Source organism: Dipodomys spectabilis, unplaced genomic scaffold (assembly GCF_019054845.1).
Source record: "Dipodomys spectabilis isolate Male_0828 unplaced genomic scaffold, ASM1905484v1 ptg000126l, whole genome shotgun sequence".
In the NCBI taxonomy this organism is placed as follows: Eukaryota; Metazoa; Chordata; class Mammalia; order Rodentia; family Heteromyidae; genus Dipodomys; species Dipodomys spectabilis.
This window is the reverse complement of record NW_024870803.1, coordinates 4,313,202-4,327,852: the sequence shown is the minus strand read 5'-3', so window position 1 is coordinate 4,327,852 and position 14,651 is coordinate 4,313,202. Positions and strand designations below refer to the sequence as shown.

The following is a 14,651-nucleotide window of genomic DNA, read 5'->3' as shown; positions in this document are numbered from 1 at the left end:
CTCCATTTTCCGGGTGTGGTAGACTGGCACTAATTCCATGAGACACAGGCAAGTTAGGGAGTGATGTATCACTCCCAGCAATACATACTGTGACAACTGGAAAGAAAAAAAAAAACAGTTTGAAGGATGAAACAACAGAAGAACAAGAGAACAAAATGGAACCGTAACGTAAAATGAACCTAAACGATGTTATTGCCAAGCCTGTGAATCAATTAAAAGCTGGGACCACACACACACACACACACACACACACACACACACACACACACACACACACACACACACACACACACTTTACATTTATGTCTGTGCTCTTTGATCTGAAACATTCTCTCTCATTCCAGAAAAAAAAAAATCTGTGACAAAAGGCAAATTACCCCTCAGACAGGCAATGCCAACTTCTTTTCTGGAAGATACCAGCCCAAAATCTTGGTACAGACCACCCACTTGTTTTGCTTCTCTCGGGTGGTAGAGTAATAACATCCCCAGAGACAAAGACAGAAGTAAGAGTCAATCAGGCCATATGTGTGACTTGGAACTCTTATTCATCCATATCTTTCTCAGGCCCAGCCTCTGGTTCTCCCAATGTCTGTATATCTGAGGGTGGCTGAAGGCAGACTGAAGTGGTCTTCTCATGGCTGTCACGTAATATACCTTTCTCTGTACTTTACCTTTTTTTTTTTTTTTTTTTGTCATTGGTGGGGCCTGAACTGTGGGCCTGGGCACTGTTCCTCAGTTCTTCAGCTCAAGGTCAACACTCTACCACTTGAGCCACAGCACCACTTCCAGCTTTTTCTGCTTATGTGGTGCTGAGGAATCTCTACCACCGAGCCACTTTCCCAGCCCCTACCTTATCTTTTTATTTGGCATAAGGGGGCAAGTGGCTGCATGTGATGTCCAAGGAACTCCTCCTAGAGTTCAGGCCTGGTGTCTACAAACCTCATTTCAATAACAGACAGACTGGTCAGAGTGGTTTAATGCACTTCTTGTTTCTATAGATGATTCTTTGGGACTTAATGTGACCCCTTAGGAAATACCCTCTAGAACAAGTAACACATATTGGAGTAGAGAATATCTCTCATATCGTAACTACCAAAAGCAGCATCCTGCCAGAATACTGCCTCAATTCTAGGAGTATCCAGCACTGATAGGTAGTTGGGGTATGGGAGCATCCAGCATTGATAGGTAGTTGGGGTGTGGGAGTTAAAGACATTTGTGGTCTTTTCTATTACACTTAATAAACATGTTTTGTTTTCTTGTTGTTAGGTGGGATAGAAAGGAGTACTACATTCAAATGGTCCAAAGAAAAACACTTGACTAGTTTTGTTCCCAATTCCTTCAGCCACCTCCAGGTGCCCTCTGCAATATCAAGGCACCATGACTGCTCATCTCCCATACATAAATGTCCTATGGTTCCACAGCCATGCTGAGGTCCACCATGGTCTAGACGTTGTTTGGAGGAGGCAACCAGTGGTGGATTGAGATGAAAGCATTTTGAGCTGGCTATTAATTATTCTCCTATTCCAGTAACAGAAGTCCAGCCAGTCTTAAACATAGGAGAGTCTATTGTGTGTAGCATATGTGAAACAAGCAGTTACAGCCAGGATGGCAGTCCTGGGAAGCCATCAGGAATGCCTGCTTCTCTGACTTAGAGTTACCTCATGATCCATTATAGCTTATCCAGGCAGTGGGAAGGAAAAGAGATTCTTCTAAGGATCCTTTGTAGTGGATTTACTAAGTCAATTCTACTCAGTGCTCACGGGCCCAAACTTAGGTACAAGTTTCTAGTTAACCATAAGAGAGGCCAGGGAATATTTGATTTAGCTCTGCACAGTTTTGGTCGGAAAACAATGAATTCTGTTAACTAAAGAGAAAATGAGTGAATTGAGAAATACTAGTTTTGTGACATATCTGAACAGCAATATTTCCACCTGCTTGGGCATAAGCACTGGTCATTAAAAGAATGATATTAGCTACATTTCTTATTTTTCTTTTTCTTTGTATCACAAAACTTTGGCAGGAACCTAAAAGAGAACATCTGATATCCAGCATTGATCAAAATCTCGGAAGTCCACTCCCACTGCCACAATTCCTAATATTAAGAGTCCCACAATATTAAAAAAAAACAAAAACCTGTATTATAAATTCCTAAAGGATAAGATCCTTAAAATCAAAATCCTGAAAGATTACTATCCAGAATGTTGAAGTCCTAAAAGATGCAATTTGAAAAACCTCCTTAAGCTTACATAAGAAGAGTAAAGTCTGGGCTGGGAAGATGGCTCAATGGTAGAGCGCTTGCCTTTCATGCATGAGGCCCTGGGTTCGCTTCCTCAGCACCACATAAGCAGAAAAAAAAAGCCAGAAGTGGCGCTGTGGCTCAAGTGGTAGAGCGCTAGCCTTGAGCTGAAGAGCTGAGGGACAGCGCCCAAGCCCAGAGTTCAGGCCCCACGACCGGACCCCCCAAAAAAAAAAATATAAAAGAGTAAAGACAAATTTAAGGGGAAGTAATTGGCTACAACGTGACAAAAAAATTCAGTTTTTTTTCCATCTGTCTATATGGATATTCCTTACAGCTGGTGAAATATAGAAGCTTTTAATGATTTAAAGGTGACTTGAAACAGCCACCCCGGGGATGAAAGGCAAATTCTGGACCCTTAACCCATTACCCATTCAAAGCATGCTTTCAGCAACTTTGTCATAAGATACAAGATTGGGTAAACAAGGCTAGAATTTACAGATTAGAAGCCCCTATGACTAGATCAAACAAAAACTAATAAGTTTCAAGATGGCTGACTAAATGACACACAAAGATGACAGGGAACTATACTGAATAAAAGGATCTAAATAAGCTAGCCTTACTTGCTCTCAGTTAACTTAGCAATCACTAATTTTGGAGGTCACACAAGGGGGCAATACATTATTCGTTTCCCACTGGCTAACATGTCTGACATGCAGATTATGGTACTGGTTGCCCAGGTTAATTTGCAGTAACTTGTCCACCTTTGCTATGAATACTGACTCTAGGGCTTACAGTTATCTGATGGATAAAACAGGATAAAAGGCTCCATATTGTATCTGTCACTGAATCAGACTTTACTCAGCTCTGTATGTAGACATGTTGAGCATTTAAGGAAATTTTTGTCCATTATACAGGATTAACTTGGCCTGTTGTCTATCGGAACAGAAGTTTGTTTTTCTTACTCCACCCTTCTGCTTTCCCAGCAACTCAGGCACCTAAAGTCCCTCAACTAGAACATTTATGCAAGATGCTGATATTAGCAAGAGGAGAAACTCAAAGTTCCCGAGTTAAATCATCACTGCCAGTTAGCTTAAAAAACACATACACACACACAAAAAGAAGACTGCTTGCCCGTGTTTTGCAACCATGCTCATGACTAATGGACAAATTACCAAACTTTGCCACCCCATCCTGTAGCCTGATCCCCTCTCAATCACTGCTGTTTCCCTTCAGCCTAAGCGGAAGTCATCCAGCTCCAACTGAAATCCCAATATAGGAGCTTTGCTTGTCCTGTTTTAATACATGGCTTGTTCTCATGCAGTTTCCTTGCCATAAAATCCTACTGTCAATATTACATTTGCTTGAAGAAGCCAGCAAATAACTCACTGACAGGAAAATAATGGTGTATATGACTGGACAAGAAGACACACCCAACTTGGCATCTCACTCACCAGTACCATTTCTGTGGTCTAGGTAAGAGTGAGTATGGACTGGAACTCACACTCTGAAAGATTGAATTTAACCCTGCCTTGTTTGTAGGCAGTTCAAGTTTTGAAACTTCCCCCCTCCTCCTGCCCCTATAACTTCCCAACTTTTTGCTGTCTCCTCAATTTCTGATTGGCATTCTGTTTCGTATCTTGCATGGAACATGGGTCATTACTTTTGGACCTGAAGCTTGATATTACCCCCCTGTTCTGACCATGGACCATTTGTCACTTGTAATACATTTGTCTCTCAAACCTCAGTGAAGCCCTAGATTCTTTTTTTTTTTTTAGCCCTAGATTCTTAAGAGTTTCCTTTGACTGCCAATCTGACTCTTCCCACCCTAGTTTATAGTATAATTACACTGGCAGTGAACTGTGGAAACCAGAACAAAATGGAGGTTAAAAAGAAAGGTTTTTCTGGGCTGGGAAGGTGGCTTAGGGAGAGTGCTTGCCTTGCATGCATGAGGCCCTGGGTTTGATTCCTCAGCACCATATGCAGAAAAAGCTGGACGTGGCATTATGGCTCAAGTGGTAGAGTGCTAGCCTTGAGCTGAAGAGCTTTAGGATAGTGCCCAGGCCCAGAGTTCAGGTCCCAGGATTGGCAAAAAAAAAAAAAAAGTGGCTCAGTGGTAGAGTGCTTGCCTTGCATTCATGAGACCCTGGGTTCAATTCCTCAGTACCACATAAACAGAAAAAGCCGGAAGTGGCGCTGTGGCTCAAGTGGTAGAGCACTGGCCTTAAGCTGAAGAGCTCAGGTTCAAGCCCCACGACCGACCAAAAAAAAAAAAATTTTACTAATGGAACTAAAGCATTGAGTATTCCCTTGAGCCAAATAAAGGAGGTTGGCATTTGTTACTGAGGCAGGGTCTTACTGCTTCAAATTCACAATCAAAAGGCAGTAACTCCACAATAAAAGATAGTAGTGAAGAGGAAGAAATTTCAAAGAAAAAATTTAAAGACAATGACAAGTCACTAGTGAAATGGAGGAGGTGATTTATAAGCAGCTGAATGAATCAAAAGGATTCAAATAACTAACTGAGCTCAAAGAAAATTCAAAGAAACGGATGAAATAAAGAAGGCAATGCAGGACATGAAAGAGGAATTCAATTGATATGGAAATCCTAAAAAATCAAATTGTAGTCTTAGGAGATCTCAATAGGTCAAATTGAAAAGAAGAAAAACTCCATTGAAAGTTTGATGAATAGAAAACAGGATGTCAGATAAATGAGAGGTATTAGAGCAATCATTTAGATACTGAAAAATCACTAAGAAAATAGATGGATTTACAAGACTGTAGGATACAATCTCAATACTAAACCTATAAATCATGGGAGGGAGGAGGGGAAAAGGAGGGAGGGGGAAGAGGAGGAAGAAAGGGGGAAAGGAAAGGGAAGGGAAGGAGAAGGGAAAGGAGGAAGAGAAGAGACACAGACTGAAGGCATAGATAACCTACTGAAGAAAATAATAGCAGAAAACTTCCCCAACCTTGGAAAGAGAGGGTCATCGAAGTAGAGGTTTATAGAACACAAAACAGGAAAGATCAAAGAAGAAACACCCCTATATTGTAGTTAAAAGACCAAATACAAAGATCAATGAATATTGAAAGCTTCACTTTGTAAAGATGTGGCTTGGTGGTAGACAGCCAACCTCACAAGTATGAGGTCTTTAGTTTAAACCCCAATACCACCAAAAGAAAGGAAAGGAGGGAGGGATGGAAGAAGGGAAGGGAGGGTAAGGAGGGAGAGGAAGGACAGAACAAAAGAAAAAAAAAGAAAGATGGAGACCAGCATTTCATCAGTAGAACGGGGACACAAATAGGCTAAGGTAAACATCTAAGGAAGCCTAATAAAGGCAGAAAAGAGCAATGGATAAAAACAAGTTATCACGTTCCTGAAGGGAAGGGCTGCTTTTTTCCCCCACTCACCATAAAGGGTCATGGCTAATACCCCTATGATAAAGGATAAGTTAGCAAGAGAAATGCATAAGAAATTGTTTATTTTTGGTTCTAGGAGTAGAGTTCAGGTCTTCATACATGCTAAGGATAGAGCTAGACTGCATCCCAGTTCTCATTATAAGTATATTGAAGTATATAAGTATAGGAATCTTAAAAATACAAAATTCCAAGGGAGTCCCATCTGGTTGGCGCCTAAATGGTCTTCGTAGGGGAAAGGTAAGTAGAGTCTATAGGCAAAAGTCAAGCATGAGTTCTTGATGTGAATCAACTCAGAACACACAGTGACCTCTCTGGGTCTGGTATATGCTATAAATCTTTCTCTGTGACATGTTAAGTCCTTCTTGGCTAGGGAAAGAAGAGTGAAGATAACTGTGCTCTTCTTTGGTGGCGTGGTCTTTGTGCCTGGAAGGAAACATCATGGAACGCCTGTCCCTGTGCTTTGGAAGAGAAAGAGGTTCAAAGAAAGATCAGAGATTCTTTGGTTATGAGAATGCTTTTCTAGTTCAGAATATCAAAGTGCCACACATTGGAGTCCCCTCCCCTTCTCTCTGACCCTTCCTTCCTTCTTTTTTTGGTGGTACTGAGATTAGAACTGAACTCATGCTTATAGGGCAGGTACTCTACCACTTGAGCCTCTACACCAGCCTGTTTTTGCACTTGTTATTTTTGGCTAGGGTATCACTTTATATCCAGGCTACGACTGCAGCTTTCTATCTGTGCTTCCCAAAGTCACAGAGATGACAGGCACAAGGCACTGTGCCTGCCTAGTCATTAAGCTTCTTCACTAATGTGACATTGGCTGAAATGGAGTCTTGTGAACTTTTCTGTTGAGATAAGGCATTGCCATTCCATCCCCAGATCTTCACCTCCAAGTAGTTAGGATTGTAGGGCTGTAGGTTTCCTAACAAGTACTTGGAGAAGGCATCTGCATGGACAATATTAAAACAATAATCCACCCAAAGTCCAGTAGTCTTCTGTCAGAAGTTTAGATTTGTGCTGGGCACTGGTGGCTCATGCCTGTTATCCTAATTATTCAGGAGGCTGAGATCTGAGGATTGCAGTTCAAAGCCAACCTGGACAGGAAAGTCTGTGAGACTCTTATCTCCAATTAACCACCAGATCAGAAGTGGTGCTGTGGTTCAAGTGGTAGAGCACTTGCCTTGAGCTGAAGGGCTCAGGGACAGTGTCCAGGCCCACAGTTCAAGCCCCACGAATGACAAAAAAAAAAAGTAGTTTATATATGCAATCTTCAGTGGTAAAATTAGCAATTTGTCAATAAGCATGTAACTTTTTTTCCAAAATTATATATTTCTTTACAAATAAACATTACAACATGAACTATAGAAAATGCCAAGGTTGAGTTCCAAAATATTCTGCTTCTGAAGGATATCTTGGGCTCTACTTTAAAGCATTCAGTTTAATCTCAGGGCTTTAAGAACATCTTTGCTTTTCTTGGTTTTATGTTTCCCTTTTCATCTTCTTCATAATTGGCATGATCCCACTTCTTGGTGATTTTTTTTTCCAACTGTGTCCACCAAGGTTTCATATCTTCTGGTCATTTCTTCATCGGACACATCAAGTTGTTTCATCTTCCTCTTCCTCTTCTGCTTTGTTCTTAGCATTCATCTGATGCATTAATTTCTCAACTTCAGGATTAAATCCTCTGAATGACCTTCTTCCATAGAGAAGATCTTCACATGACAAAAAACTCTGCTATTCTAATATGAAACCCTCTCTTTAAGCTCTGGCAAATCCAAATACGAGTGTTCTTCACTAATGATCTTTTCTTCCTCTTCTAGTTGTTTCTTGGTTTCTGAATGCAATCCCTTTCACATGAACTTCATGTGCAGCAGGTTCTTGGACAATTTGGTCTTGTGTTTGGACACCATGCTGGCTCTAGATCCAACCACAAACCCCCAGCAAGCATATGACTTTTTAATGTACTATATTGTGAGATTATGGGTTTTCACTTCTTAATTTTCATTTTTAAAAATTAGAAGGTTGGCTGGAAAGGTGGCTTAGTGGTAGAGTGCTTGCCTAGCATGCATGAAGCCCTGGGTTCAATTCTTCAGTACCACATAAACAGAAAAATCCAGAAGCGGCACTGTGGCTCAAAGTGATGAGTGCTAGCCTTGAGCAAAAGCTCAGGGACAGTGCCCAGGACCTGAGTTCAAGACCCAGGACTGACAAAAACATTTAAACTAAAAAATAAAAATTATAAGGTATTTCACCAAGTTGTTCCATCTGACAAGGTTTTACCTATGATTTATCATGTTAAACAGACTTAACAAGCATTAGTATATTGAAATGCAATTCTCTGCTACTCCCTTTTTTTCCCTTTAGCTCAAGGTAAGTGCTCTACCACTTGAGCCAGTGTCACTTCTGGCTTTCTGGTGGTTAATTGGAGCTAAGAGTCTCATGGACTTTCCTGCCCAGGCTGGCTTTGAGCTGGAATCCTCAGATGTCAGCCTCCTGAGTAGTTAGAATTACATGTGTGAGCCACAGGCACCAGCTTTGATTTTTTTTTTTTTTTTTTTTTTGGTTGGTTGTAGAGCTTGAATTCAGGGCATGGATGCTATCCTTGAGTTTTTTCAATCAAGGAGAACACTCTACCACTTTGAGCCACAGAACTACTTACAGTTTTTTAGTTGTTAGTTGGAGGTAGAGTCTAACAGACTTTCCTACCTGGGGTGGCTTTGAACCACAATCCTGAGATCTCATTCTCCTGAGTAGCTAGGATTACAGGCATGAGCCTTTGGCCCCCAGCTACCCTTGAATTTTTTATGTAGCTGGGTCTGCTTCTTATAAAAGTTTGGTTTTCTGGAAGCAAACAGTGGTTTTCAAATGTTTGCAGTACCATACTGCTAATAATGTGGGCTTTGCGTGTCATAATATAAAAACCACAGCAATAGAGCCTATTGCCATAGGACCTTTAAAAGATGTGGCCCCGAATGCTGGCCTGTTGCCATGCTATTCAGCTTGTACGTTATGTAACTGCTGCTCTTTTCTGACTGTGTAAGTTAGAATGTGCTTGGCTATGTGTACAAGGGAACATGATAGACAATGGTTTTAAATGAGGAATTTTCCATTTTACTTAATAAAAAGTCCAACAACTAGCAATCACTGGTATGCCTGGAAACTCACGCAGTGAAGTCAGCTGTGGTGCAGGGACTTTCCAACCTTGAGTCAGCATTCTCGGCAGCCTGATTTGGTTTTCCAATACCATGTAATCCTAGAGTTCAATGGCTCTTGTGGCCAAGAATCACAAGGCAGGCCTGGCAGGGCATAGCAGCACACACCTAAAATCCTAGCACTCAGAAAGTAGGCAGTAGGGTTGTGAGTTTGAGGCCAGACTGTATACCTCTCATCTATCAGAAAGGGAAGTCTTCCTCAGCATCCTAGAGAGGCTTCTTGTGGTCCCAGCCAGAGCTGTTCACCTGAGCAACAGAATGAGCAACATTATTTGATAAAGATGATACTCACCCTAACTTTAGGTTTTAATCCTCCTCCTTTCCTTCTCACTTTCCTTTCTCTTCTCTCCTTCTCTCTTTCTGTCTGTTTCTCTCTCTTTCTCATAGTGGGACTTGGTTTAAACTCAGGACCTTAAGCTCCTGCTTGGATTTCTTGCTCAAGGTTGGTGCTCTACTCCTTGAACCCTTAAGGGTTCTTATCAGGGCCATAGCCATAGTGTTAGAAATAGGGAGAGCAGCATCAGTGGTCACATGAAGAGGAACATAGGGGGTGATGCTGGCATCTGGTAGGCTGGGCTAACAAAGGCAATTGAAAAAAAGAAGTACTTTTAGACTCATAAGAAAAGATTTCTTTTGGGCTGGGAAGGTGGTTCAGTGGTAGAGTGCTTGCCTTGCGTGCATAGGCCTTGGGTTCAATTCCTCAGCACCACATAAGCAGAAAAAACTGGAAGTGGTGCTGTGGCTCAAGTGGTAGAGTGCTAGCCTTGAGCTGAAGAGCTAAGGGACAGTGCCCAGGCCCAGAGTTCAGGCTCCACAACCGACCCCCAAAAAATAAATACTCTTTTTGACATAAAAGACTCATTCTGTCTGCCTCAAATCCCAATATCATGCTTGACAAGAAACATTGTTTTAGCTAGGTATGGTGGCCGCACCTGTAATCTTTTTTAGCAGTTTTTTTTTTTTTTTTTTTGCCGGTCATGCGGCCTGAACTCTGGGCCTGGACTCTGTCCCTCAGCTCTTCAGCTCCAGGCAAGCACTCTACCACTTGAGCCACAGTGCCACTTCCAGCTTTTTCTGCGTATGTGGTGTTGAGGAATCAAACCCAGGGCTTCATGCATGCAAGGCAAGCACTCTACCACTGAGCCACCTTCCCAGCCCCATTTTTTTTAGCAGTTACCCCTCCACCCCTTGCCCCCCCCCCCCCCCCCCCCCCGCACCTGTAATCTTAAACTCAGGAGGCTGAGTTTGAATCTAGCCTGGGTAACACAGCAAACTTGTGAAGGAGGGGAGGAGAAAGGGAAGTAGGGAGGGAGCTGGCTCATTCTAGTGAGTAATTCGCCCCCTTGTCTGAAGATAGTAGGACCCAAAATCAAGGTGCTGTCAGCCAGAACATGGCTCCCAGCAGGGCACTGCACAGTCCCCAGGCTCAAGTGGGGGGAGCGGCAAGGCCCAGCTGCTCTCACCCCACCTTCAGAACTGAGACGTTCGTTGCTTAGTCACTCAGTCCATGACACTTCGTTGAGGCAGCTAGATGAGCTAAATGCTTCCTATTCATATCTTACACATTCTTAAATCAATGGAGAAAGAAGTTATAGGACAAATATTAGAAAGAGACCAATTTATTTTACATAAGTGTAACTTAATAGTGGGTGAAAGTTATGACAGGAATTCCATTACACTTGATACCTTCTTTGAAATGATATGTTGAAGCTGACTGGATATTGATTCTAAGATATTGCAGTAGGCTTCACCCGCTATTCAATCCATATTTATTGCTCATAGACTTACAAAGTTTTTCTGTAATACTTTTGTTAGTATTGGTAGGTTTGATTAGGACACTTTCCCCTGTATTTTCTGGAAGTTAGAGGTTATTCTATTATGCTTGAAGCTTTGGCTCAGATGACCGACCACCAGATGGCTCCACTACAAAATGTGCTCTCTTCACAATGACAAAAAAGCCCCAAACATAAAAGATCGAAGTCCATTTTGGTGCTTGTTTGATGAATTCTGATATGCACACCTGGGTAACCAGGATACAGAGTGTATCCATTTCTCCCCCAAAGTTCTCTTATTTTCCTTTGTCCCTTCCTTTCCTAGCCAACTTCTACTCTGAAATCTACCCCAAGGATGTTTTGTCTTTTCTCCTAAATCCTGTTGGTGTGCCCAACCAAAATATTACTGTGTTCAAGCACAAAATCACTCATCTCCCCTAAGAGTAGAAACAGTTAATTCTCCAAAAAGTCCTGAACATTTTTAGCAGGAAATGTAATTTAGGAAGCTAAGATGTGGATACTGGGTACTCATTTCTACTAGGGGATCAAAACTGCTTTATCTGGAAAAGTTCTAACCTGAAAGTCCAGTATCCCTGGAAAACCCCTCCGTTTCTGGCAAGCAGGGACAGCTGTTCATTGTCACTTCTAAGCCCTTCAGTACACAGAACTTGGACATTAAAAAAAGTTTTTTTCTTTTTTTTTGTCGGTCGTAGGGCTTGAACTCTGGGCCTGGGCGCTGTCCCTCAGCTCTTCAGCTCAAGGCGAGCACTCTACCACTTGAGCTACAGCGCCACTTCCGGTTTTCTGGTGGTTTATTGGAGATAGGAGTCTCATGGTCTCTTCCTGCCCGGGCTGGCTTTGAACCGAGAACCTCAGATCTCAGCCTCCTGAGTAGCTAGGAATACAGGCGTGAGCCACCAGCGCCCGGCTAAAAAAAGTTTTATTTTTCAAACAGAATATTTTAATTGTACAAAATGAGTTTCATTATGATTGGTTGTGTATGTGTTGGCACTAGTCTTGAACTCAAGGCTTTGCACTTTTGTGTGGCTTTTCACTCAAAGCTGATGCTCTAGCACTTGAGCCTTACCTCCACTTCTGGCTTCTTATGGACTTTTCCTAGTCTAGCTTTGAATCCTGAATACCTGCCTGAGTAGCTAGGATTACAGATGATGTAAGCCACCAGCACCTGGTTTGTCTATTTGTTTGTTTTTGCTGGTCCTGGGGCTTGTACTCAGGGCCTGGGCACTAGAGCCACAGCACCACTTCTAGCTTTTTCAAAGTAGTTTATTGGAGATATTTCATGGGTTTTCCTGGCTTCGAACTGCAATCCTCAAAATTCAGCCTCCTGAGTAGCTAGGATTAAAGGTGTATGCCACTGGCAACAAGCAACAAGTCATTTTCATAGATGCATATAATAAGCTTTGATCATACTCTTTCGTTATCCTCTCTTGTCCCTTATCCAGGCCTTTTAGGACACTTAATCTTTAAAATCATGTGTCCATGGCAAAGCACTTGTCTAGCATATAAATGGACCCAGATTCAATCCTCAGCACTTCAAATTATAATTATAAACCAAGCCATCAGCGGTTCCCACCCATAACTAATTACTCGGACCTTCAAGATCAGTCTGAGTCCAGCCCAGACAAAAAAAGTTTGCTAGAGAACCTGACAGAAACAGTAGTAGTGCAGCTCAAGTGGGAGGCTTTAGTAAACACAAGGGCCAGAGTTGAAACCCCAGCATATTGCTTTAAAAAAAAAAGTCATATGTGGGCTGGGAATATGGCTCAGTGCTACAGTGCTTGCCTAGCATGCATTAAGTCCCAGGTTCGATTCCTCAGTACCACATAAACTGAAAAAGTTGGAAGTGGCACTGTGGCTCAAGTGGTAAAGTGTTGGACTTGAGCAAAAGAAGCTCAGGGACAATGCCCAGGCCCTCTGTTCAAGCCCCAGAACAGGCAAAAGAAAAAATCACATGTCCAAATTAATATCTTGAATTTAATTTTTTTATTTTTTTCCTGTTGAACTTCTGTGGCCTTTATGTATCTAATTTTTTCTTCGTTGGCAAGTCTTTACATAAAATAACATTAAAATATTGGTGCTACAATGTAAACATAGCAATAATATTACTATATCACTGGTTTAAACACTTGAGTTGAAACCAATTTGATTTAAGAGTTGATATGTTTCACTTGCTTTCCACTCTGGGGCTTGTTTCCTTTTCAGTAAATAAAACCTTAAATTTAGACAAGTCTTGCTTTCATTCTCTCTCTCCCTTCTCTTGGGAGCCAACTATATTAAATCTCTACATCCTTCCAACCTTCTCCCAGTGAACGTGTTATCTACTTCAGCACCGTGCTTTATTCACTTAATCAAGGACTCTTTCCAAAGCAATACATAATTATTTTCTTCATTGGGTGTCTATATCTAAAAAGCTGGCAGGGAGCCGGTGGCTCACACCTATTATCCTAGCTACTTAGGAGGCTGAGATTTGAGGATCATAGTTCAAAGCCAGCCTGGGCAGAAAAGTCCTATCTCCAGTCTTATCTCCAGTCAACCACCACAAAACTGGAATTGGCACTGTAGCTCAAGTGGTAGAGCACTCGCCTTGAGCTGCAGAACTGAGGGACAGTGCCCAGGCCCAGAGTTCAAGCTCCACGACGGACAAAGGAAAAAAAAAAACTTTTTGCACTTTTGGGGTTATTTCCACACTTTTGTTGTGAGAGCACTTCAAAAAGTAATCTTGTCTTACATACACTCCATTTGTGGCGGTGCATCTTCGGTACAAGGCGAAGCCTAAAGGAGAAATCGCAAGGTATCATTCTGTGACACCACAGGGATTCAACCGCCTTCCATTCCGAGAGGGCAACGTAATTTCAGTGTGCATTTCCACGGTAGGCGGGGCCCAGCATCCTTTCCTTTTCTGTTTGGCCAGTTGTGGGGCTTGAACTGAGGGTCTGGGTGCTGTCCCTGCGCTCTCCAGCTCAAGGCGAGCGCTCTACCCCTTGAGCCACAGCGCCAATTTCTGGTTTTCTGGTGGTTTATTGGAGATAAGAGTCTCACGGACTTTCCTGCCGGGCTGGCTTTGAACCGCGATCCTCGGATCGCAGCCTCCTGAGTAGCTAGGATGACAGTGAGCCACGGGCACCCGGCCAAGCATCCTTTCTTCATTACGGACCCGCGCTTTCTCCTTCTGGGACTTCTTCCCATCCTCCCCTTCGGCACCTTTCCTCTCCGACCTCTCCGGTGAGCCCGTTACACACTCACTTTGCACCGCGATTCCTCACCTCGAGTCCCAGCCCGGTCGGTCGCCGCCCTCCAGTTCCGGAGCCGCCGGGTAGGAAGGACCACCCGCCCAGTGCGCTCCGGCCCGGCCCCGGCTCCGCGCGGGACGACGACCGCCGTCTCTAGCTTCGGGCGGACTAAGCCCTCGCCATGGCGAGCTGCGGCGACGCAGCGCCCCCCTCCAGCGGGGCAAGCCCGCCTAAGCTTCGCCCGCAGAGACGTCCGCGACGCCGGGCCGCGGCCCGAGCCGCTGCGGCGGGGAGACCCGGCCCCGCCCGGGGACGCGCGCGCGGCTCCCGCCCGGCGGTGACCCGCAGCGGCGTCCCCACGTGCGGAGCCTCGCGAGGTGAGGCCCAGCCCGGCTCCCAGGCAGCTGACGCGCGGAAGCATCACGCACGGGTGTGCGCCGCGCAGCTCGGCCCAATCAGGCTTCGCTTTGCCCAGATCCCTCCGCCCAGGCCGCACCGCAGCCGCAGGTGGCTCCGACGAGCGCGCGGACGGGCGGCTGCCGCCCCATGATGCCTCGCGCCGACCTCCGACCTCAGTGGCCCGCCCCTCGCTCCGGCCGCCTCCCTTCCCACCCGCTCCGAGCTTGCTGAGCCCCGGCGACGGCGGCGGCGGCGGCGGCGACGGCGGCGGCGGCGGCGGCGCGCGCGCCAGGCTCCCGGAAAGGCCCCGGTGTGCGTCCCGGGCGCGGCTTGCTCCTTCACGCCTCGAGACCCCGGCCGG

The 14,651-nt window shown here is 44.2% G+C and overlaps 1 long non-coding RNA gene and 1 pseudogene across 1 annotated transcript; both read right to left on the bottom strand.

Moving 5' to 3' along the window:
• Positions 1 to 5,746: 5,746 nt before the first annotated feature.
• Positions 5,747 to 14,125, bottom strand: LOC122116082. The gene is made up of 3 exons (XR_006148889.1): positions 13,925 to 14,125; positions 8,822 to 9,114; positions 5,747 to 6,114 (listed from the first exon to the last, which is right to left on the bottom strand). It is a non-coding gene; the product is annotated as an uncharacterized LOC122116082 (long non-coding RNA).
• On the bottom strand, positions 7,005 to 7,691 carry LOC122116081 (annotated as a pseudogene).
• Positions 14,126 to 14,651: the final 526 nt, after the last annotated feature.